Raw genomic sequence first — 22714 nt, forward strand, 5'->3', positions numbered from 1 at the left:
TTACGGGAAAAAAAAGCACAAGGTCTCATCACGGAGCAGTCGGAACTTCTCTGCGACAACACCGCCCCAGCTCCGATTTCAGAAGCGTCGACCTCAACCTGAAAAGGAAAAGCAACATCAGGCTGACGCAACACTGGGGCGGAAGAAAAGCGGCGCTTGAGCTCCCGAAAGGCCTCCACAGCATCAGGGGACCAATCAGCAACATCAGCACCCTTCTTAGTCAAATCAGTCAATGGTTTTACAACATCAGAAAAACCAGCAATAAATCGACGATAAAAGTTAGCAAAGCCCAAAAATTTCTGAAGACTCTTAAGAGAAGAGGGTTGCGTCCAATCACCAATAGCCTGAACCTTGACAGGATCCATCTCGATGGAAGAGGGGGAAAAAATGTATCCCAAGAAAGAAATCTTTTGAACCCCAAAAACACACTTAGAACCCTTCACACACAAGGAATTAGACCGCAAAACCTGAAAAACCCTCCTGACCTGCTGGACATGAGAGTCCCAGTCATCCGAAAAAATCAGAATATCATCCAGATACACAATCATAAATTTATCCAAATAATCGCGGAAAATGTCATGCATAAAGGACTGGAAGACTGAAGGGGCATTTGAAAGACCAAAAGGCATCACCAAATACTCAAAATGGCCCTCGGGCGTATTAAATGCGGTTTTCCACTCATCCCCCTGCTTGATTCGCACCAAATTATACGCCCCACGGAGATCAATCTTAGAGAACCACTTGGCCCCCTTTATACGAGCAAACAAATCAGTAAGCAGTGGTAACGGATATTGATATTTAACCGTGATTTTATTCAAAAGTCGATAATCAATACACGGCCTCAAAGAGCCGTCTTTCTTAGACACAAAGAAAAAACCGGCTCCTAAGGGAGATGACGAAGGACGAATATGTCCCTTTTCCAAGGACTCCTTTATATATTCTCGCATAGCAGCGTGTTCAGGCACAGACAGATTAAATAAACGACCCTTAGGGTATTTACTACCCGGAATCAAGTCTATGGCACAATCGCACTCCCGGTGCGGAGGTAGTGAACCAACCTTGGGTTCTTCAAAAACGTCATGAAAGTCAGACAAGAATTCAGGAATCTCAGAGGGAATAGATGATGAAATGGAAACCAAAGGTACGTCCCCATGAGTTCCTTTACATCCCCAGCTTAACACAGACATAGCTCTCCAGTCGAGGACTGGGTTATGAGATTGCAGCCATGGCAATCCCAGCACCAAAACATCATGTAGATTATACAGCACCAGAAAGCGAATAACCTCCTGGTGATCCGGATTAACACGCATAGTCACTTGTGTCCAGTATTGTGGTTTATTACTAGCCAATGGGGTGGAGTCAATCCCTTTCAGAGGTATCGGAGCCTCCAGTGGCTCCAAATCATACCCACAGCGTTTGGCAAAGGACCAATCCATAAGACTCAAAGCAGCGCCAGAGTCGACATAGGCGTCCGCGGTAATAGATGACAAAGAACAAATCAGGGTCACAGATAGAATAAACTTAGACTGTAAAGTGCTAATTGAAACAGACTTGTCAGGCTTCTTAGTACGCTTAAAGCATGCTGATATAACATGAGTTGAATCACCACAATAGAAGCACAACCCATTTTTTTCGTCTAAAATTCTGCCGCTCGCTTCTGGACAGAATTCTATCACATTGCATATTTTCTGGCGTTTTCTCAGTAGACACCGCCAAATGGTGCACAGGTTTGCGCTCCCGCAGACGCCTATCGATCTGAATAGCCATCGTCATGGACTCATTCAGACTCGCAGGCACAGGGAACCCCACCATAACATCCTTAATGGCATCAGAGAGACCTTCTCTGAAAATCGCCGCCAGGGCGCACTCATTCCACTGAGTAAGCACAGACCATTTGCGGAATTTTTGGCAGTATATTTCAGCTTCATCTTGCCCCTGAGACAAGGACATCAAGGCCTTTTCCGCCTGAAGCTCTAAATGAGGTTCCTCATAAAGCAACCCCAAGGCCAGAAAAAACGCATCCACATTGAGCAACGCAGGATCCCCTGGTGCCAATGCAAAAGCCCAGTCTTGAGGGTCGCCCCGGAGCAAGGAAATTACAATCCTGACCTGCTGTGCAGGGTCTCCGGCAGAGCGAGACTTCAGGGACAAAAACAATTTGCAATTATTTTTAAAATTTTGAAAGTGAGATCTATTCCCCGAGGAGAATTCAGGCAAAGGAATTCTAGGCTCAGACATAGGTGCATGAACAACAAAATCTTGCAAATTTTGTACCTTTGTGGCGAGATTATTCAAACCTGTAGCTACACTCTGAAGATCCATTTGAAACAGGTGAACACAGAGCCATTCAAGGATTAGAAGGAGAGAAAGAGAGGAAGGCTGCAGTATAGGCAGACTAGCAAGTGATTCAATTAAGAGCACACTCAGAACTAGAGGCAAAAAAAAAAAAAAAAAATTGTAGCAGACTTTTTTTTTCTCTCCTTTCTCAGCCAGTAATTTAACCCTTTTTTGGGCCGGTCAAACTGTCATGATTCTCAATGGCGAGAGAACATAGCCCAGCAAATATGAGAACTAGCTCTTGGAAGATGGAAACTATACTGACCATGAACTAAACCTGCCGCACAACTAGAAGTGGCCGGGTAGCATGCCTACATTTTTTAACCCTAGCTGCCCAGCGCCAGCCGGAGAACTACCTAATCCTAGCAGAGGAAAAGACAGTCCTGGCTCACCTCTAGAGAAATTTTCCCAAAAGGCAGACAGAGGCCCCCACATATATTGGCGGTGATTTTAGATGAAATGACAAACGTAGTATGAAAATAGGTTTAGCAAAATCGAGGTCCGCTTTCTAGATAGCAGGAAGACAGAAAGGACACTTTCATGGTCAGCAGAAAACCCTATCAAAACACCATCCAGAAATTCCTTTAAGACTCTAGCATTAACTCATAACACCAGAGTGGCAATTTCCGATCACAAGAGCTTTCCAGACACAGTAACGAAACAGCAGCTGTGAACAGGAACAAAATGCAAAAACACACAAGGACAAAAGTCCAACTTAGCTGGGAGTAGTCTAGTAGCAGGAACAAGCACAGAAGGCTTCTGATTACATTGTTGACCGGCAAGAAACTGACAGAGGAGCAAGGTTATATAGCGACTCCCACATCCTGATAGGAGCAGGTGAACAGAGGGGATGATGCACACAAGTTCAATTCCACAAGTGGCCACCGGGGGAGCCCAGAATCCAATTTCACAACACAGATGCCCTTTCTAGGAGTTTTGAGCCTGATTCCCCTGGTGATTCGGAACCTACAGGTATCCTTAAGGATGGGGTGATATTATCCGCTATTTCCCCAGATCTGCGACGTGCTTTGCAAGAGTTTAAGGCGGATAGACCTGATCGCTGTCCACCTGGTAGACTGTTTGTTCCTGATGATTGGACCAGTAGAGTCATCTCGGAGGTTCATTCTTCTACGCTGGTGGGTCATCCTGGAATTTTTGGTACCAGGGATTTGGGGGCTAGATCCTTCTGGTGGACATCTCTGTCTCGAGATGTGCGTGTTTTTGTGCAGTCTTGTGATGTGTGTGCTCGGGCCAAGCCTTGTTGTTCTAGGGCTAGCGGGTTGTTGTTGCCCTTGCCTATTCCGAAGAGGCCTTGGACGCACATCTCGATGGACTTTATTTCTGATCTTCCTGTCTCTCAGAGGATGTCTGTTATCTGGGTGGTGTGTGACCGTTTTTCTAAGATGGTTCATTTGGTGCCATTGCCGAAGTTGCCTTCCTCGTCTGAGTTGGTTCCTTTGTTTTTTCAAAATGTGGTTCGCTTGCATGGTATTCCTGAAAATATCGTTTCTGATAGGGGTACCCAGTTCGTTTCTAGATTTTGGCGGGCATTCTGTGCCAGGTTGGGCATTGATTTGTCTTTTTCGTCTGCCTTCCATCCTCAGACTAATGGCCAGACGGAGCGAACTAATCAGACTTTGGAGACGTATTTGAGGTGTTTTGTGTCTGCGGATCAGGATGATTGGGTTGCCTTTTTGCCGTTGGCGGAGTTTGCTCTTAATAATCGGGCTAGTTCGGCCACTTTGGTTTCCCCTTTCTTTTGCAATTCGGGGTTTCATCCCCGTTTTTCTTCTGGTCAGGCGGAGTCTTCGGATTGTCCTGGAGTAGATGCTGTGGTGGATCGGTTGTATCGGATTTGGGAACAAGTGGTGGACAATTTGAATTTGTCCCAGGAGAGGACTCAGCGGTTTGCTAACCGCCAGCGTCGGGTTGGTCCTCGCCTTCGTGTTGGGGACTTGGTGTGGTTGTCTTCCCGTTTTGTCCCAATGAGGGTTTCTTCTCCTAAATTTAAGCCTCGGTTCATCGGTCCCTATAGGATTTTGGAGATTATTAACCCTGTTTCCTTTCGTTTGGACCTCCCGGCATCTTTCGCTATCCATAATGTGTTCCATCGGTCGTTGTTGCGGAGATACGAGGTGCCGGTGGTTCCTTCTGCTGAGCCTCCTGCTCCTGTGCTGGTTGAGGGTGAATTGGAGTACGTTATAGAGAAGATCTTGGACTCCCGTATTTCCAGGCGGAGACTCCAGTATCTGGTTAAATGGAAGGGCTATGGTCAGGAAGATAATTCTTGGGTAACTGCCTCTGATGTTCATGCCTCGGATTTGGTTCGTGCCTTTCATAGGGCTCATCCAGGTCGCCCTGGCGGTTCTTGTGAGGGTTCGGTGCCCCCTCCTTAAGGGGGGGTACTGTTGTGATCCGCTTTTTGGGCTCCCCTAGTGGTGGCTGGTGGTACTGGAGACTTGTGTGTTCTTTTCTGCCTCAGCTCACCTGCTTCCATCAGTTTTGGGAGTTCCCTATTTAGCCTTGCTCTCCAGTCACTTCCTTGCCGGTCATCATTGTAACCTGAGTCTTTCAGTTGCATGTTCCTGCTACCAGTCTGCTGATCAGCTAAGTGGACTCTTGTCCTTTTTGTTTTGTATTTTTTGGCCAGTTTACAGTTTGTCATTTCCTGTTACTGGAAGCTCTTGTGGACTGAAATTGCCACTCCTGTGTCATGAGTTGACACAGGAGTCTTAAAGTAATTTCAGGATGGGTTTTTGAAAGGGTTTTTCAGCTGACCGTGAAGTCCTCTTTTGTATCCTTCCTCTATCTAGTAAGTGGACCTCGCTTTGCTAAATCTACCTTCATACTGTGTATGTCTTTTCCTCTGAACTCACCGTTAATATATGTGGGGGCTACTATCATCTTTGGGGAATTTCACTGGAGGTAAGCCAGGTCTGTTCCTTCCTCTTCCAGGCGTAGTTAGTTCTCCGGCTGGCGCATGGCATCTAGGCAGCCGTAGGAATGCTTCCTGGCTACTGTTAGTTGTGTGGTAGATTTAGGTCACGGTCAGCTTGAGTTTCCATCACCCGAGGGCTAGTCTGTTATTTTGTGTTTCTGATGTTCCCATGCCATTGGGGAATCATGACACAGGGCCTCTCTGCGACAAAACGGCCCCTGCCCCAATCTCAGAAGCATCCACTTCAACCTGAAAGGGAAGTGAGACATCAGGCTGGCACAAAACAGGCGCCGAAGTAAACCGGCGCTTCAACTCCTGGAAAGCCTCCACGGCTGCAGGAGCCCAGTTAGCAACATCAGAACCTTTCTTGGTCATATCCGTCAAAGGTTTAGCAATGCTAGAAAAATTACACTGGTCAACAGCATTTTTGGTGCCAAAGATATTTCATCAAATTTAGGGTATTTTTGGGGTGCTGATTCTGAATATGTCATCAGTTTTGCCAGATTGGCTCAAGTTTTTGAGATTTTTGGTATCTTATTTATAGCACTTGTTGGTAAATGCGACGCATCATCTCATTAATTTCTTTGGATTAGTACTTGAACTGAGCAGTTCTCAATATAGTTTTGTGTTAATTAGTGTTCTAAAAGTTTGTTCATAGCTTGATTTTTGCACTAACTTTATGTTGTTGTCTGTTTTCCAGTGAAAAGCATGAACTCATCAAGAAGAAGTTGTCTTAACGATCCAGACTCATTCTGTTACATTTGTGGTGAATACACACTGCCAAAACATAGAAGAAACATAACAGACTTCGTAAAAAAAAGTGTATTTTGCCTATTTTGGGGTTATGCTTGGGGACCAAGACAAGTTTTGGGCACCACACATAGTGTGCAAAGCATGTATCGAATTATTACGAAAATGGAGCAAAGGACAAAGAAAAAGCTTCAAATTTGGTGTTCCAATGGTGTGGAGAGAGCTAAAAAATCATCATGATGACTGTTATTTCTGTGCATCGCAAGTGCAAGGATTCAATAAGCATAAGAAACGAAAATGGGAGTAACATGGAATCTGCAAGAAGGCCTGTCCCTCATTGTGAAGATGTGCCTGTACCTGTGTTTACCATAAATAACAGTCATCATGATGATTTTTTGGCTCTCTCCACACCATTGGAACACCAAATTTGAAGCTTTTTCTTTGTCCTTTGCTCCATTTTCGTAATAATTCGATACATGCTTTGCACACTATGTGTGGTGCCCAAAACTTGTCTTGGTCCCCAAGCATAACCCCAAAATAGGCAAAATACACTTTTTTTACGAAGTCTGTTATGTTTCTTCTATGTTTTGGCAGTGTGTATTCACCACAAATATAACAGAATGAGTCTGGATCGTTAAGACAACTTCTTCTTGATGAGTTCATGCTTTTCACTGGAAAACAGACAACAACATAAAGTTAGTGCAAAAATCAAGCTATGAACAAACTTTTAGAACACTAATTAACACAAAACTATATTGAGAACTGCTCAGTTCAAGTACTAATCCAAAGAAATTAATGAGATGATGCGTCGCATTTACCAACAAGTGCTATAAATAAGATACCAAAAATGTCAAAAACTTGAGCCAATCTGGCAAAACTGATAGCATATTCAGAATCAGCACCCCAAAAATACCCCAAATTCATTAAAATATTTTGGACACCAGAAAAAAATTTTTTTTTTGTTGACTTGTGTTAGCAATAAAACGACGGTAGAAGTTAGCAAAACCCAAGAACTTCTGAAGACTCTTAACTGACGTGGGTTGAGTCCAATCATGAATAGCACGGACCTTGACTGGGTCCATCTCCACCGCAGAAGGGGAAAAAATAAACCCCAAAAAGGGAACCTTCTGTACTCCAAAGAGACACTTTGAGCCCTTAACAAATAAAGCATTCTCACGCAAAACCTGAAACACCATCCTGACCTGCTCTACATGCGAGTCCCAGTCATCAGAAAAAAACAGAATATCATCCAGATAAACGATCATAAATTTATCCAGATACTTCCGGAAAATATCATGCATAAAGGACTGAAACACTGAAGGAGCATTAGAGAGCCCAAAAGGCATCACCAAGTACTCAAAATGACCTTCGGGCGTATTAAACGCGGTTTTCCATTCATCTCCTCGCTTAATGCGCACAAGGTTGTACGCACCACGAAGATCTATCTTGGTAAACCACTTGGCACCTTTAATTTGGGCAAACAAGTCTGACAACAGAGGCAAAGGATACTGAAATTTAACAGTGTTTTTATTCAAAAGCCGATAGTCAATACAAGGTCTCAAAGATCCGTCCTTCTTGGCCACAAAAAAGAATCCCGCACCAAGAGGGGAAGAGGAAGGACGGATATGCCCCTTCTCCAGAGATTCCTTGATATACGAACGCATTGCGGTATGCTCAGGTACAGACAGATTAAATAGTCTTCCCTTAGGAAATTTGCTACCTGGAATCAAATCTATGGCACAGTCACAGTCCCTATGAGGAGGCAGAACACTGGACCTGGACTCGCTGAACACATCCTGATAATCAGACAAATACTCAGGAACTTCCGAAGGAGTAGAGGAAGCAATAGACACCGGCGGGGAATCACCATGAATACCCTGACAGCCCCAACTTGACACAGACATTGCCTTCCAATCCAAGACTGGATTATGAGTCTGTAACCATGGCAAACCCAAAACGACCAAATCATGCATTTTATGCAGAACAAGAAAAGGAATCACCTCCCGATGTTCAGGAGTCATGCACATGGTTACCTGTGTCCAAAACTGCGGTTTATTTTCCGCCAATGGCGTAGCATCAATACCCCTCAAAGGGATAGGATTAACCTTATCCCACAACCCCAAACAGTTGTTCAACACTTTTAACTCCCTCCTCCGCCCACCACTGCCCCCTCCGACTTCCCTAATCGTTGCCGAGGACTTTGCCACGCACTTCAAAAATAAGATAGACCAAACAAGGCAAGTCTTTGTTGTCAAACCACCACAACCCCTTTGTATGAGAGACCAATGCCCAAACCCCATAATTTCACTCTCCAAAATCTCTGAAGGGGAGCTTGCTCATCTTCTCTCCAAATCGCACCTCACCACTTGTGCACTTGACCCCATCCCATCCCACCTCCTCCCCAACCTCAACACCACACTAATCCCATCCCTAACCCATCTCTTCAACCTTTCACTAACTTCTGGTACCTTCCCCTCTGCCTTCAAACATGCCACAATCACACCTATCCTCAAAAAGCCATCCCTTGACCCAAGCGCTACGTCCAGCTATCGCCCCATATCTTTGCTCCCATTTGCATCCAAACTCCTTGAGCAGCACGTCCATGCTGAACTTTCCTCTCACTTTGCATCTAACTCTCTCTTCGACAACCTACAATCTGGCTTCCGTCCCCACCATTCCACTGAGACTGCCCTGACCAAAATTACTAATGACTTACTTACAGCCAAAGCTAACAGACAATTCTCTATACTCCTCCTCCTAGACTTGTCCTCTGCCTTCGACACAGTTGACCACTGCCTCCTACTACAGATCCTCTCTTCCTTTGGGGTCAAAGACATTGCCCTATCTTGGATCTCCTCATACCTTGCCAACCGCACATTTAGCGTTTCCTTCTCACATACTACCTCTTCATCTCGCCCCCTCTCAGTTGGTGTCCCTCAAGGCTCTGTCCTAGGACCCTTACTCTTCTCAATATATACACTCGGCCTGGGACAACTCATAAGGTCCTACGGCTTCCAGTACCATCTATATGCCGATGACACTCAGATCTACCTCTCTGGCCCAGATGTCACCTCTCTGATCTCCAGAATCCCAGAGTGTCTATCAGCCATATCCTCCTTCTTTTCCTCTCGCTTCCTCAAGCTCAATGTGGACAAATCTGAACTAATTATCTTTCCTCCATCTTGCATATCTTCCCTACCTGATCTATCTATCAAAATAAATGAAATCACACTTTCCCCTGTCCCCAAAATCCGCTGCCTCGGAGTAACCCTTGACTCTGCCCTGTCCTTCAAACCGCACATCCAAGCTCTCGCCACCTCCTGTCGCCTCCAGCTCAAAAATATTTCCAGAATCCGTCCTTTCCTCAACCCACACTCTACCAAAATGCTCGTGCATGCCCTAGTCATCTCCCGCCTCGACTACTGCAACATACTGCTCTGTGGCCTACCTTCTAACACTCTCGCACCCCTCCAGTCCATCCTTAACTCTGCTGCCCGACTAATTAATCTCTCTCCTCGCTACACTCCTGCTTCCCCTCTTTGCAAATCCCTTCACTGGCTCCCAATTTCTCAGCGTATCCAGTTTAAATTACTAACACTGACCTACAAAGCCATCCATAATCTTTCTCCTCCGTATATTTCCACACTAATCTCTCAATATCTTCCCTCACGTAATCTCCGGTCCTCCCAAGACCTCCTTCTCTCCTCCATGCTTATTCGCTCCTCACCCAATCGCATCCAAGACTTCTCCCGAATATCACCCATCCTTTGGAATTCAGTGCCCCAACACATCCGGTTATCCACTACTTTTGGATCCTTCAAAAGAAACCTGAAAACCCATCTCTTCAAAGAAGCTTACAGCCTGTAAAGACCACACGGCCACCTCAACACTATTGGAGCTACTGCAACCCTCGACCTACTGTCTCCTCCCCCATAATCCTGTAGAATATAAGACCGCAAGGGCAGGGTCCTCTTCCCTCTGTACCAGCTTGTCGTTGTTAGTTTTGTTTACTGTAAGTGATATTTGTATTTTGATGTAACCCCTTCTGATGTACAGCACCATGGAATTAATGGTGCTATATAAATAAATAATAATAATAATAATAAATAACCAACGGCTCAAGAACAAAACCACAGCGCTTGGCAAATGACAGATCCATAAGACTCAGGGCAGCACCTGAATCCACAAACGCCATAACAGGGTAAGAGGACAATGAGCAAATTAAAGTCACAGACAAAATAAATTTAGGTTGCAAATTACCAATGGCGACAGGACTAACAACCCTTGTTAGGCGTTTAGAGCATGCTGATATAACATGTGTAGAATCACCACAGTAAAAACACAACCCATTCTGACGTCTATGATTTTTCCGCTCATTTCTGGTCTGAATTCTATCACATTGCATCAAATCAGGTGTTTGTTTAGACAACACCACCAGAGGATTAGCGGTTTTGCGCTCCCGCAAACGCCGGTCAATTTGAATAGCCAGTGCCATGGAATCATTCAGACTTGTAGGAATGGGGAAACCCACCATCACATTCTTAATGGCTTCAGAAAGGCCATTTCTGAAGTTTGCGGCCAGAGCACACTCATTCCACTGAGTAAGCACGGACCATTTCCGAAATTTTTGGCAATACACTTCAGCTTCATCCTGGCCCTGAGAAATAGCCAGCAAGGCTTTTTCTGCCTGAACCTCAAGATTGGGTTCCTCGTAAAGCAATCCGAGTGCCAGAAAAAACGCATCAATATTTGCCAATGCCGGATCTCCTGGCGCTAGCGAGAAAGCCCAATCCTGAGGGTCGCCCCATAAGAAAGAGATAACAATTTTAACTTGCTGAGCTGAATCTCCAGATGAACGGGGTCTCAGAGATAGAAACAATTTACAATTATCCCTGAAATTCCTAAACTTAAATCGGTCTCCAGAAAACAGTTCAGGAATAGGTATTTTAGGTTCAGACATAGGACTACTGGTAACAAAATCTTGTATGCTTTGCACACGAGCAGCAAGCTGGTCCACACTTGTAATCAAGGTCTGGACATTCATGTCTGCAGCAAGCTCAAGCCACTCAGAGGTAAAGGGGAGGAAGAGAGGAAAAAAAAAAAATTCAGAATTTCCTTTCTTATATCCCACTTCTGCAATGCATTAAACATTCAATGTTGGCCTGGCATACTGTTATGACCCCAATGGCAGAGGGTCTCAGGAATCAATACCAAGTCTGCAAACACAAAAAACCAGCTCATAGGGCAGTGGTAACTGGGCTGACCATATATCTAATCCTAGCACCACAAATAGAAGTAGCCGGGGAACGTGCCTACGTTGGTTCTAGACGTCTCGCGCCAGCCGGAGAACTAACTAACCCTAGAAGGGAAAAGAAAGACCTTTCTTGCCTCCAGAGAAAAGACCCCAAAAGTTGGATACAAGCCCCCAACAAATAATAACGGTGAGGTAAGAGGAAAAGACAAACATAAGAATGAGCTAGGTATTTAGCAAAGAGAGGCCCACTAGCTAATAGCAGAATATAGTAAGATGACTTATATGGTCAGCAAAAACCCTATTAAAATATCCACGCTGGATATTCAAGAACCCCCGAACCGTCTAACGGCCGGGGGGAGAACACCAGCCCCCTAGAGCTTCCAGCAAGGTCAGAAATCACATTTAGTACAAGCTGGACAAAAATAGTAGCAAAGCAAGTAACTCAAAAAACAAAGAAGCAAGACTTAGCTTAATTTTGCAAGAGCCAGGACCAGCAGACAGGAGCAACAGAAGGATCTGATTACAACGATGCCAGGCACTGGACTAAGGATCCAGGAAGTTAATATAGCGACACCCCTGGACTAACGACCCAGGTGAGTGCCAAACAGAAAAAAGACAATCCCAGTCATACCACTAGTGACCACAAGAGGGAGCCAAAAAGTCTAATTCACAACACCACGGTAACCGGTCTCGGTGGTGGACTGGCTTGTTTATCGGCGGCAATCTGGAGGATAATTTTCCCGGCTGCGATCTGGAGGATATCGTGCTATGTATTTCTCTGAGTTGAACATTAAAACACGTTTTGCTTTGAACTTTGCTGAGTCACTGCCTCATCACTGCACAGTGTGGATACCGCTGCACTACATAGGGAATGAAAACAGTTCCTCACAGTGGCCAGCATTGGGGTCATATATCCCTTGGGACTGTTGATGGTGGGAGGAAGGAGGATCAGGTTGAGGATTCAGAGGCCAAGCCTCTTGGCTGTTGACACTGGACCATGTGGAAGACTTCGTGGTGCTGCTTGTCAGCATACTGGAGCCAACCCACAACATCCTGGCAACTGTCTGGGTTCCTTAGTGGTGTAACACTCTGACCACAATTTGATAGGAAGCTAGAAAGAGATCCAGTCACCTTCTGATCTGTTACACGGCCTTGGCAAGCACCACCACATCCCTTCGCATCATCCTTTCTCATATTGAATACTTTATGCTTATGAGAAAAAAAAATTCCTGGCTTTATTTTTGACAAGTACCCTAACAGAGGTGTTTTGTACAAATTCAATATATCTAGAAATGTGTGGCAATTATCTATATATATAATTGTCTAAGGGTTTTTTCCGTCTGTCTGTCTGTCTGTCTGTCCTGGAAATCCCGCGTCTCTGATTGGTCGAGGCCGCCAGGCCTCGACCAATCAGCAACGGGCACAGTATCGACGTAGATGTCATAATGGTTGCCATGGCGACGATGATGTCATAAAGGTTGCCTCGACCAATCAGCGACAGACACAGTCTGCCGCGAATTCTGGAATCATCATTGTCCATATACTACGGGGACATGCATATTCTAGAATACCCGTGGCGGCCTCGACCAATCAGAGACGCCAGGCCTCGACCAATCAGCGACTGGCACAGTATCGACGTAGATGTCATAATGGTTGCCATGGCGACGATGATGTCATAAAGGTTGCCTCGACCAATCAGCGACGGGCACAGTCTGCCGCGAATTCGCCTCGACCAATCAGCGACAGGCACAGTATCGACGTAGATGTCATAATGGTTGCCATGGCGACGATGATGTCATAAAGGTTGCCTCGACCAATCAGCGACGGGCACAGTCTGCCGCGAATTCGCCTCGACCAATCAGCGACGGGCACAGTATCGACGTAGATGTCATAATGGTTGCCATGGAGATGATGATGTCATAAAGGTTGCCTCGACAAATCAGCGACGGGCACAGTCTGTCGCGAATTCTGGAATCATCATTGTCCATATACTACAGGGACATGCATATTCTAGAATACCCGATGCATTAGAATCGGGCCACAGTCTAGTTTTTAATATATCAGCTTTATTTCACATGGCAACAGCAGACTCACAAAAATTAGAGATAAATAGTCTAATAAATATGTTTGCGTATCTCTGCAGGCTTTGCTCCAGTCACAAAACTGTTAAAGATATGCTGTTTATTAAACCAACAGAAAATGTGTAGGCTTGTGTGGATTGGACAATAGCACTCCTATCTCTTTCCCTTGAGGAGGCTGCCTCCAAGTAAAATGAGGCTTGTACATGTTCCTGACATGGGTTTCAGGCTTAACTAACTGACCACAATACAGGCCCTCGCTTGCATACACTGTATTCAGAATTTAATTCTAATGCTTTTGGTGTCTGGTAGAATCCAATTTACTGACATTGATCATACAACTCCCCGAACTCCTGTATTATATTCAGCTTTCAGCGGCTTCACCCGCTATAACAGTTGTACCATTGGGATCCGGTGGCAAAAATGAACTGTGGAGCTTACAAAACGCAAGTTTCAAAGGACCTGCTGGCACTCTGCTAATTGTCAGCGAAGGCTGCATAGTGATATGGCGGTGGACATGGTGGTGGGGGTGGCGGGCAAAGCCCAAAATTAAAATGGGCATGTTTGAAATGGCATTGTAAAGGGTGGGGAATATGTATTACACTATCTGGCTAACTATTTAACATGATGGAGGGACCTCCCGATTGTAGGAGTGAGAGCTTTCCCCAAACGTATGATACAGGGCCATCTGAGGGCCCTTACCAAACTTAAGTTTCATGGCACCTGCTGGCACTCTGCTAATTGTCAGCAAGGGCCGCATGATGACATGGCAGTGGACGTGGTGGTGGTGGTGGGCAAAAAACAACATTTAAATGGGCACGTTTGAAGTGGCATTGTAAAGAGATGGGTAATATGTATTCCACTATCTTGCTAACTATTTGGCATGAGGGAGGGTCCTCCCAAATGTAAGAGTGAAAGCCCTCACAAATTTTAAAGGAAAAACTAAAGCCAAAATGCTCCAAGTGAACATATGCCAAAGGGGAGGTATATATATATTTTTTTGCTTTATATACATGCAATTGTGTAGGAAATAATGCTTCTTAGCATTTTTCCCTGAAAAATTTTTTAGCTTGGTTTAGTAGGTCTTTTTAAAAATCCGTGAAGCCAGCGCAATCGTCTGACAACATTATTCCCAAATATGATACGTGAGTCAGAAAGGAATGCAGGCATCTTCTCCATGCCGTTCCCATTTAGTTTTAGCTCTTTCCCGCCCATTTCAGCATTTTTCTCATGCCCCCAGACCTGTTAGTTGGGTCCAGCAGAAAATATTTGGCTTTCTCATTGACTTGCATTGGATTTGTTATTTGGATATTAGAAATTATTTGTGCCGATTTTCCCAAATCCAAATATTTCACTATTCAGTCATCACTGGTAATGGAGCAAAATGTACTGTACAATATGTTGTGCAATTTCTCCTGAGTACACTAATACCCTATATGTGGTTAAAAACTACTTTTGAGGCATAGTGCAAAGCTCAGATAGGAAGAAGCGCCATATTGGAGTTCACATTTTGCTGGAATGGTTTAAGGATGCCATATCACACTGGCAGAGCCACTGAGGTGTAAGAACAGCAGAACACCCCCGTAAGTGACATCATTTTACAAACTGCATCTCCCAATTAATACATCTAGGGGTGCAGTGAGCATGTGGACTCCATATTTGCCTCACAGAAAATTATACCATTGGACAGTGAAGAAAGGATAATCACATTTTTACCATAAAAATGTTGTTTTAGTCCCATTTTTTAATTTTATAAGGGCTAATAGGAAAAAAATGGACCTCAGAATTTGTTGTGCAATTTCTCCTGAGTACACCAATACCCTACATGTAATCGGGAACTATTTTTGAGGCACAATGCAATACTCAGAAGGAAAGGCACACCATAATTTAGGGCTAATTTTACTGCTATGTTTGCCATGACCTGCTGGGAGAAAGGACTTTGAGGGGCCCATATATTGGAAACTCCCCAAAAGGGATACATTCTAAAAGCTGCACCCTCAAATACTTTAAAACTGTTGTTGGGAAATTTTTTAACCCTTCAATTACTACACAGGAATTAATGTAAAATGGAATGAAAAATATTTTTTTACCTCCAGCTGTTGCTTTAGCCCAAAATTTCTCACTTTTGCAAGAGGTAACACTAAACAGTGAACCCAGCAGTCTGTTAGCCACTAGTGATGAGCAAGTATACTCGTTAGGGCTCATACTCACCTGCGAGAAACTCGGATGAGTCTCACACGTCAATACCCGGCGCTGCTGCCGGCACTCAGGAGCGGAGCGTGCGGCTGCATGTATTCCTATGCGGCTGCACGCTCCGATTTGAGTGACGGGTGCAGTGCCGGGTATTAACATGCGAGACTCATCTGAGTTTCTCGCAGGTGAGTATGAACCCTTACTCGTGTTTCACTGAGCATGCTCAGGTGGTCTCTGAGTATTTGGGCGTGGTCGGAGATTTCGTTTTCATCACCACAGCATTATCATATTGAAAAAGTTTTTACACAAAAATCTTTAATCATAAATTTCTCACTTTTGCAAGAGGTAACATAAAAAAGTGGACCCCACAGTTTGTTACCCAATTTATGAGCACAGCGATGCCCCACATGCAGTCAAAAAGTTCTGTTAGGACAAACGGCAGGGTTAGGAATGAAAGGAGCAATATTTGAATTTTGGAACACAAATTGGGCGACACGTTACATTTTCAGGGCCCTAAGGTGACCTAACAGCAGAAACCACCCACAACTAACCCCATTATGGAAGCTACACCCCTCAAGGATTTTATTCATGGATATAGTGAGGATTTTGAAATCAAGGTACTACACAGAATTTAACCCCTTTCTGACATTAGACGTACCATACCATCGAGGTGGGGTGGGCCCGTATAACCACCGATGGGATAGTACGTCATATGCGATCGGCCACGCTCACAGGGGGAGCGCGGCCGATCGCGGCCGGGTGTCAGCTGGCTATCGCAGCTGACATCCGGCACTATGTGCCAGGAGCGGTCACGGACTGCCCCCGGCACATTAACCCCCGGCACACTGCGATCAAACATGATCGTAGTGTTCCGGCGGTATAGGGAAGCATCGCGCAGGGAGGGGGCTCCCTGCGTGCTTCCCTGAGACCCCCGTAGCAACGCGATGTGATCGCGTTGCTTCAAGGGTTTCTTACCTCCTCCTTGCTGCAGCAGGCCTGGATCCAAAATGGCCACGGCATCCGGGTCCTGCAGGGAGGTGGCTTCACAGCGCCTGCTCAGAGCAGGCGCCGGGAAGCAAGGAGCTGTGCATGTCAGATCGCCAATCTGACACAGTGCACAGCAAAGTGTCAGATCAGCAATCTTACACTATAACATAATGACCCCCGGGGCAATGTTATAGTGTAAAAAAAAAAATATTCACATGTGTAAAAAAAAATTAAAAAAATTCCCCCAAAAAATTCCAAAAAAAATAAATATATTGTTCCTATAAATACATTTCTTTATCTAAATAAAAAAAACAATAAAAGTACACATATTTAGTATCGCCACGTCCGTAACGACCCGACCTATAAAACTGTCCCACTAGTTAACCCCTTCAGTGAACACCGTAAAAAAATAAATAAAACCGAGGCAAAAAACAACGCTTTATTATCACACCGCCAAACAAAAAGTGGAATAACACGCGATCAAAAAGACGGATCTAAAGAACCATGGTACCGCTGAAAATGTCATCTTGTCCCGCAAAAAACGAGCCACCATAAAGCGTCATCAAAGAAAAAAAAAAAAAGTTATAGTCCTCAGAATAAAGCGATGCAAAAATAATTATTTTTTATATAAAATAGTTTTTATCGTATAAAAGCGCCAAAACATAAAAAATGATATAAATGAGGTATCGCTGTAATCGTACTAACCCGAAGAATAAAACTGCTTTATTCATTTTACCAAACGCGGAACGGTACAAACGCCTCCCCCAAAAGAAATTCATGAATAACTGGTTTTTGGTCATTCTGCCTCACAAAAATCGGAATAAAAAGCGATCAAAAATGTCACGTGCCCGAAAATGTTACCAATAAAAATGACAACTCATTCCGCAAAAAACAAGACCTCACATAACTCTGTGAACCAAAATATGGAAAAATTATAGCTCTCAAAATGTGGTAACGCAAAAAATATTTTTTGCAATAAAAAGCATCTTTTAGTGTGTGACGGCTGCCAATCATAAAAATCCGCTAAAAAACATGCTATAAAAGTAAATCAAGCCCCCCTTCATCACCCCCTTAGTTAGCGAAAAATAAAAAAAATTAAAAAAAATGTATTTATTTCCATTTTCGCATTAGGGTTAGGGTTAGGGCTAGGGTTAGGGCAAGGGTTAGGGTTAGGGCTAGGGTTAGGGTTAGGGTTAGGGCAAGGGTTAGGGTTAGGGCTAGGGTTAGGGCAAGGGTTAGGGTTAGGGCTAGGGTTAGGGAAAGGGTTAGGGCTAGGGTTAGGGTTAGGGCTAGGGTTAGGGAAAGGGTTAGGGTTAGGGCTAGGGTTAGGGCAAGGGTTAGGGTTAGGGTTGGGGCTAAGGTTAAGGCTACAGTTAGGGTTGGGGCTAAAGTTAGGGTTAGGGTTGGGGCTAAAGTTAGGGTTAGGGTTTGGATTACATTTACGGTTGGGAATAGGGTTGGGATTAGGGTTAGGGGTGTGTCAGGGTTAGGGGTGTGGTTAGGGTTACCATTGGGATTAGGGTTAGGGATGTGTTTGGATTAGGGTTTCAGTTATAATTGGGGGGTTTCCACTGTTTAGGCATATCAGGGGCTCTCCAAATGCAACATGGCGTTCGATCTCAATTCCAGCCAATTCTGTGTTGAAAAAGTAAAACAGTGCTCCTTCCCTTCAGAGCTCTCCCGTGCACCCAAACAGGGGTTTACCCCATCATATGGGGTATCAGCATACTCAGGACACATTGGACAACAACTTTTGGGGTCCAATTTCTCCTGTTACCCTTGGAAAAATACAAAACTGGGGGCTAAAAAATAATTTTTGTGGAAAAAAAAGGATTTTTTATTTTCACGGCTCTGCGTTATAAACTGTAGTGAAACACTTGGGGGTTCAAAGTTCTCATAACACATCTAGATAAGTTCCTTGGGGGGTGTACTTTCCAATATGGGGTCACTTGTGGGGGTTTCTACTGTTTAGGTACATTAGGGGCTCTGCAAACGCAATGTGAGGCCTGCAGACCAATCCATCTAAGTCTGCATTCCAAATTACGCTCCTTCCCTTCCAAGCTCTGCCATGCGCTCAAACGGTGGTTCCCCCCACACATGGGGTATCAGCGTACTCAGGACAAATTGGACAACAACTTTTGGGGTCCAATTTCAAATGTTACCCTTGGAAAAATACAAAAGTGGGGGTTAAAAAATAATTTTTGTGGAAAAAAAAAGATTTTTTATTTTCACGGCTCTGAGTTACAAACTGTAGTGAAACACTTGGGGGTTCAAAGTTCTCACAACACATCTAGATAAGTTCCTTGGGTGGTCTACTTTCCAATATGGCATCACTTGTGGGGGTTTCTACTGTTTAGGCACATCAGTGGCTCTCCAAACGTAACATGGCGCTCCTTCCCTTCCGAGCTCTCCCATGTGCCCAAACAGTGGTTTACCCCCACATATGGGGTATCAGCGTACTCAGGACAAATTGTAAAACACGTTTTGGGGTCCAATTTCTTCTCTTACCCTTGGGAAAATAAAAAATTGGGGGTGAAAAGATCATTTTTGTGAAAAAATATGAATTTTTATTTTTACGGCTCTGCATTATAAACTTCTGTGAATCACTTAATGGGTCAAAGTGCTCACCACACATCTAGATAAGTTCCTTAGGGGGTCTACTTTCCAAAATGGTGTCACTTGTGGGGGGTTTCAATGTTGAGACACATCAGACAAACGCAACATGGCGTCCCATCTCCATTCCAGTCAATTTTGCATTGAAAAGTCAAATGGTGCTCCTTCGCTTCCGAGCTCTGCCATGCGCCCAAACAGTGGTTTCCCCCACATATGGGGTATTGATGTACTCAGGACAAATTGTACAACTTTTGGGGTCCATTTTCTCCTGTTACCCTTGGTAACAAATTGGAGCTGAAATAAATTTTTTGTGAAAAAAAGTTAAATGTTCATTTTTATTTAAACATTCCAAAAATTCCCGTGAAAACACCTGAAGGGTTAATAAACTTCTTGAATGTGGCTTTGAGCACGTTGAGGGATGCAGTTTTTAGAATGGTGTCACACTTGGTTATTTTCTATCATATAGACCCCTCAAAATGACTTCAAATGAGATGTGGTCCCTAAAAAAAAATGGTGTTGTAAAAATGAGAAATTGCTGGTCAATTTTAATCCTTATAACTCCCTAAAAACAAAATTGGGGTTCCTAAATTGTGCTGATGTAAAGTAGACATGTGGGAAATGTTACATATTAAGTATTTTGTGTGACATATCTCTGTGATTTAATTGCATAAAAGTTCAAAGTTTGAAAATTGCGAAATTTTCAAAATTTTTGCCAAATTTCCATTTTTTCACAAATAAACGCAGGTAATATCAAAGAAATTTTACCACTATCATGAAGTACAATATGTCATGAGAAAACAATGTCAGAATCACGGGGATCCATTAAAGCGTTCCAGAGTTATAACCTCATAAAGGGACAGTGGTCAGAATTGTCAAAATTGGCCTGGTCATTAACGTGCAAACCACCCTTGGGGGTAAAGGGGTTAATAATATTAGGTTGTCATATTGAACATGTCATCATTACTGTTTAACTTAAGTGTTTGCTTATCGAGTTTCCGTCAGGTTGTTTGGGTATGCACCAAGTATTGCAAGTACTCGAGTGACATGCTTGAGTCTCTGCCCCACATTTTTTGTGGCTGTTAGACTCCCAAAATAAACATGCAGGGATTGCATACACTAATATCCGACACAACCTTGAGTAGCAATCACTTGCGCTCAATACTAGCAGTCATATCGTCCTCATTTTTTTTTTACTTTTGAAAAACCCAATTCTAACCCTGAGCTCAACCCTATCCCTAAACCTAACCTCAACCATCAGCCCAACCCCAATCCTAACTCTAAACCCAACTGTAAACCTAAGCCCAACACTATTTCTTAACCCCTAATACCAGGGGATGACATACTAATTATTGGGTTTTCATCTCTGTGATAGGGTCTGTCACAGTGATCAAAAGGAACCAATATGAAAAATACCTGCTGTTGCCAAGTGCTGGCCAGCAGATCTCAGCAAGAGCACTGAGCATGCGCCCGCCATTTCTTTTCAGGAAGAGGAGGTGAAGGGTTAGGGGACTGAGCAGGAGGGCCTGGTGAATGGTGGAGGTACCAGAGGGAGGCTGTGGGACATCATTCTTTCTCCTCTGACATGTTTACGATGTCAGAAGAAAGAGAGATTATTTTAATAGCGGGCACACTTTTGTTTTTATGTGATCGCCGTTATTTATTGAATAATGGTGATCACGTTATCAGGGACCAGAAAATATCTGTCCCTGATCATGTTCTCCAGGGACTCAGTGAGATCACGGAGAATTTCAGAATTTGGGGAGCGCTATAGACATATTCTCGAATAAAGGGAAAAAGGTCCTTAGTGGCCGCCATTTTAATGCGTATCAGTGGTTGTTAAAGAGTTAAAGTATAACTGTTTATTTATTTTTTCATAAATCAATAGTCAACCTGAAATTAATAAACTGTAATATATACTGTATTACTAGAGAAATCCGCTTTTTTCTCCTCCGGGACTGATCTTTAATTCTTAAAATTCTCAATTCAAATTCACAGGTAAAAATATGTGTTTGGTGAATACAGACTTTCAGCAGAATGTCTGCTTTCTCATCAATGGGAAAATCTGTCTTCACTGAATAATCAAAAATTTTAAGATTTTACCAGTAAATTGAGAGTGAAAGATCAGTTCAGGAGGATAAAAAAAAGCTCATTTCTTATTTTAACATGTAATATTAATTTATTGGATTAAAATTATAATGACAGTTACTTTTTAATATTACTTGAAATTGCACAGTAGTGTACATATATTTTTTACAATGCCTAAAGTCAGATGCTTACCTTCTTCTTCATCAGAACCAGAACCTTATAAATAAATGGTAGATAGTATAAAAATAGTTAACATTTTTATCTTCATTAAGAACATGGAATTACTTAAATTATTACTTTAAATTATTTAAAAAAAAAAATAGGATTTCAACTATGATTTTTAAAACAAACCAATGATTTTTTGCCATACTAGTAAGGGGTCTACACTCCATGTCATTTCTGGCAAGGGGGTTAAAGGATAATACCCAAAATTGTAAATCTTCCCTATCCATAGGATGCAGAGTAACTTACTGGTCGCTGAGGGTCCAACTGCTAAGACATCCAGTTATTCTGAGATGGGGCTCTAGATCCCACAAACTAGGTTTTGTTGTCTCCTTTTCAATATATGAAGCCAGAGAACTTTATGAAGTAGGAATGTAGTTTGATGTCAAAGCGTTTCGAAGTTACACCAAAACTTCTTCTTCAGGAAAAACCATACCTTTGGCTTTCCATGAAGAAGATGTTTTGGTGTAACTTTGAAAAGCGTCGATATTGAACTATATTCCTACTTCATCAAGTTCCATGGCTCCATGAATCCATTTGCAGCGCAGGTTTAACCCCTTCTCTTCCTCCAGCATTCTTCTCTCCATCTTATCTATGGCAGCAGTTTTATAAGGTATCATCTTTGGTTGTGGACACACAGCTATACCAGGTGAGCAATTTCTCATCTACCATCATAATTGTCATCCTGGATAAGACCCTATTACGCTTTTTGTACTTCCAGTTATACACTACTAATTATCCATTTGCATGTAGCAGAGGTGCACATGCTCAAATTGTGCTCCATTCATTGTCTATGGTACTGGCGAAAAAAGCTGAGCACTGTATTCGCCTTTCAGATTTAATTATTGATCAGTATTTTAGTTCAGTCTATGGAACTGTGGGAGAAAACTGAGTGCAGAGCTCTGCTCTTTAATTAATCCCATAGACAGTGAATGAAGCAGAGGTCGAGAATGTGCACCTCCAAGCCTTTCATGAGGGGGCTCTGCAGAGCACAGTTATCGGGATCTATCCTATGGTCATGGGATAACATAATTTGGGGAATAATTATTTTGTCCTACAGATATTTTCTTATAAACTATTCTATTAGAGCATTCTAAGGTATCAAGCACACCTCTATGCTCTTGTGGTCTGCACAAAAATATAATAGGCACCTAAACATTTCAGTACACTGTGATTACTTTTTTATGAATATTAAATACAGGCTAAAGGGTTCCCATTGCCACATCTGCAGAATGATATAGCAATTTATCATAGATT

The 22714-nt window shown here is 43.3% G+C and overlaps 1 protein-coding gene across 1 annotated transcript in view; it reads right to left on the reverse strand.

The window, feature by feature from the left end:
* Window positions 1–22714, reverse strand: part of MUC19 (mucin 19, oligomeric) — a 763086-nt gene that overhangs the window by 623417 nt on the left and 116955 nt on the right. The window contains exon 8 of the mRNA XM_077264813.1: window positions 21428–21451. The gene's annotated coding sequence lies outside the window, so the exon portion shown is untranslated. The remainder of the gene's footprint in view (window positions 1–21427; window positions 21452–22714) is intronic.

This window comes from Ranitomeya variabilis, chromosome 5, assembly GCF_051348905.1.
Source record: "Ranitomeya variabilis isolate aRanVar5 chromosome 5, aRanVar5.hap1, whole genome shotgun sequence".
Lineage (NCBI taxonomy): Eukaryota > Metazoa > Chordata > Amphibia > Anura > Dendrobatidae > Ranitomeya > Ranitomeya variabilis.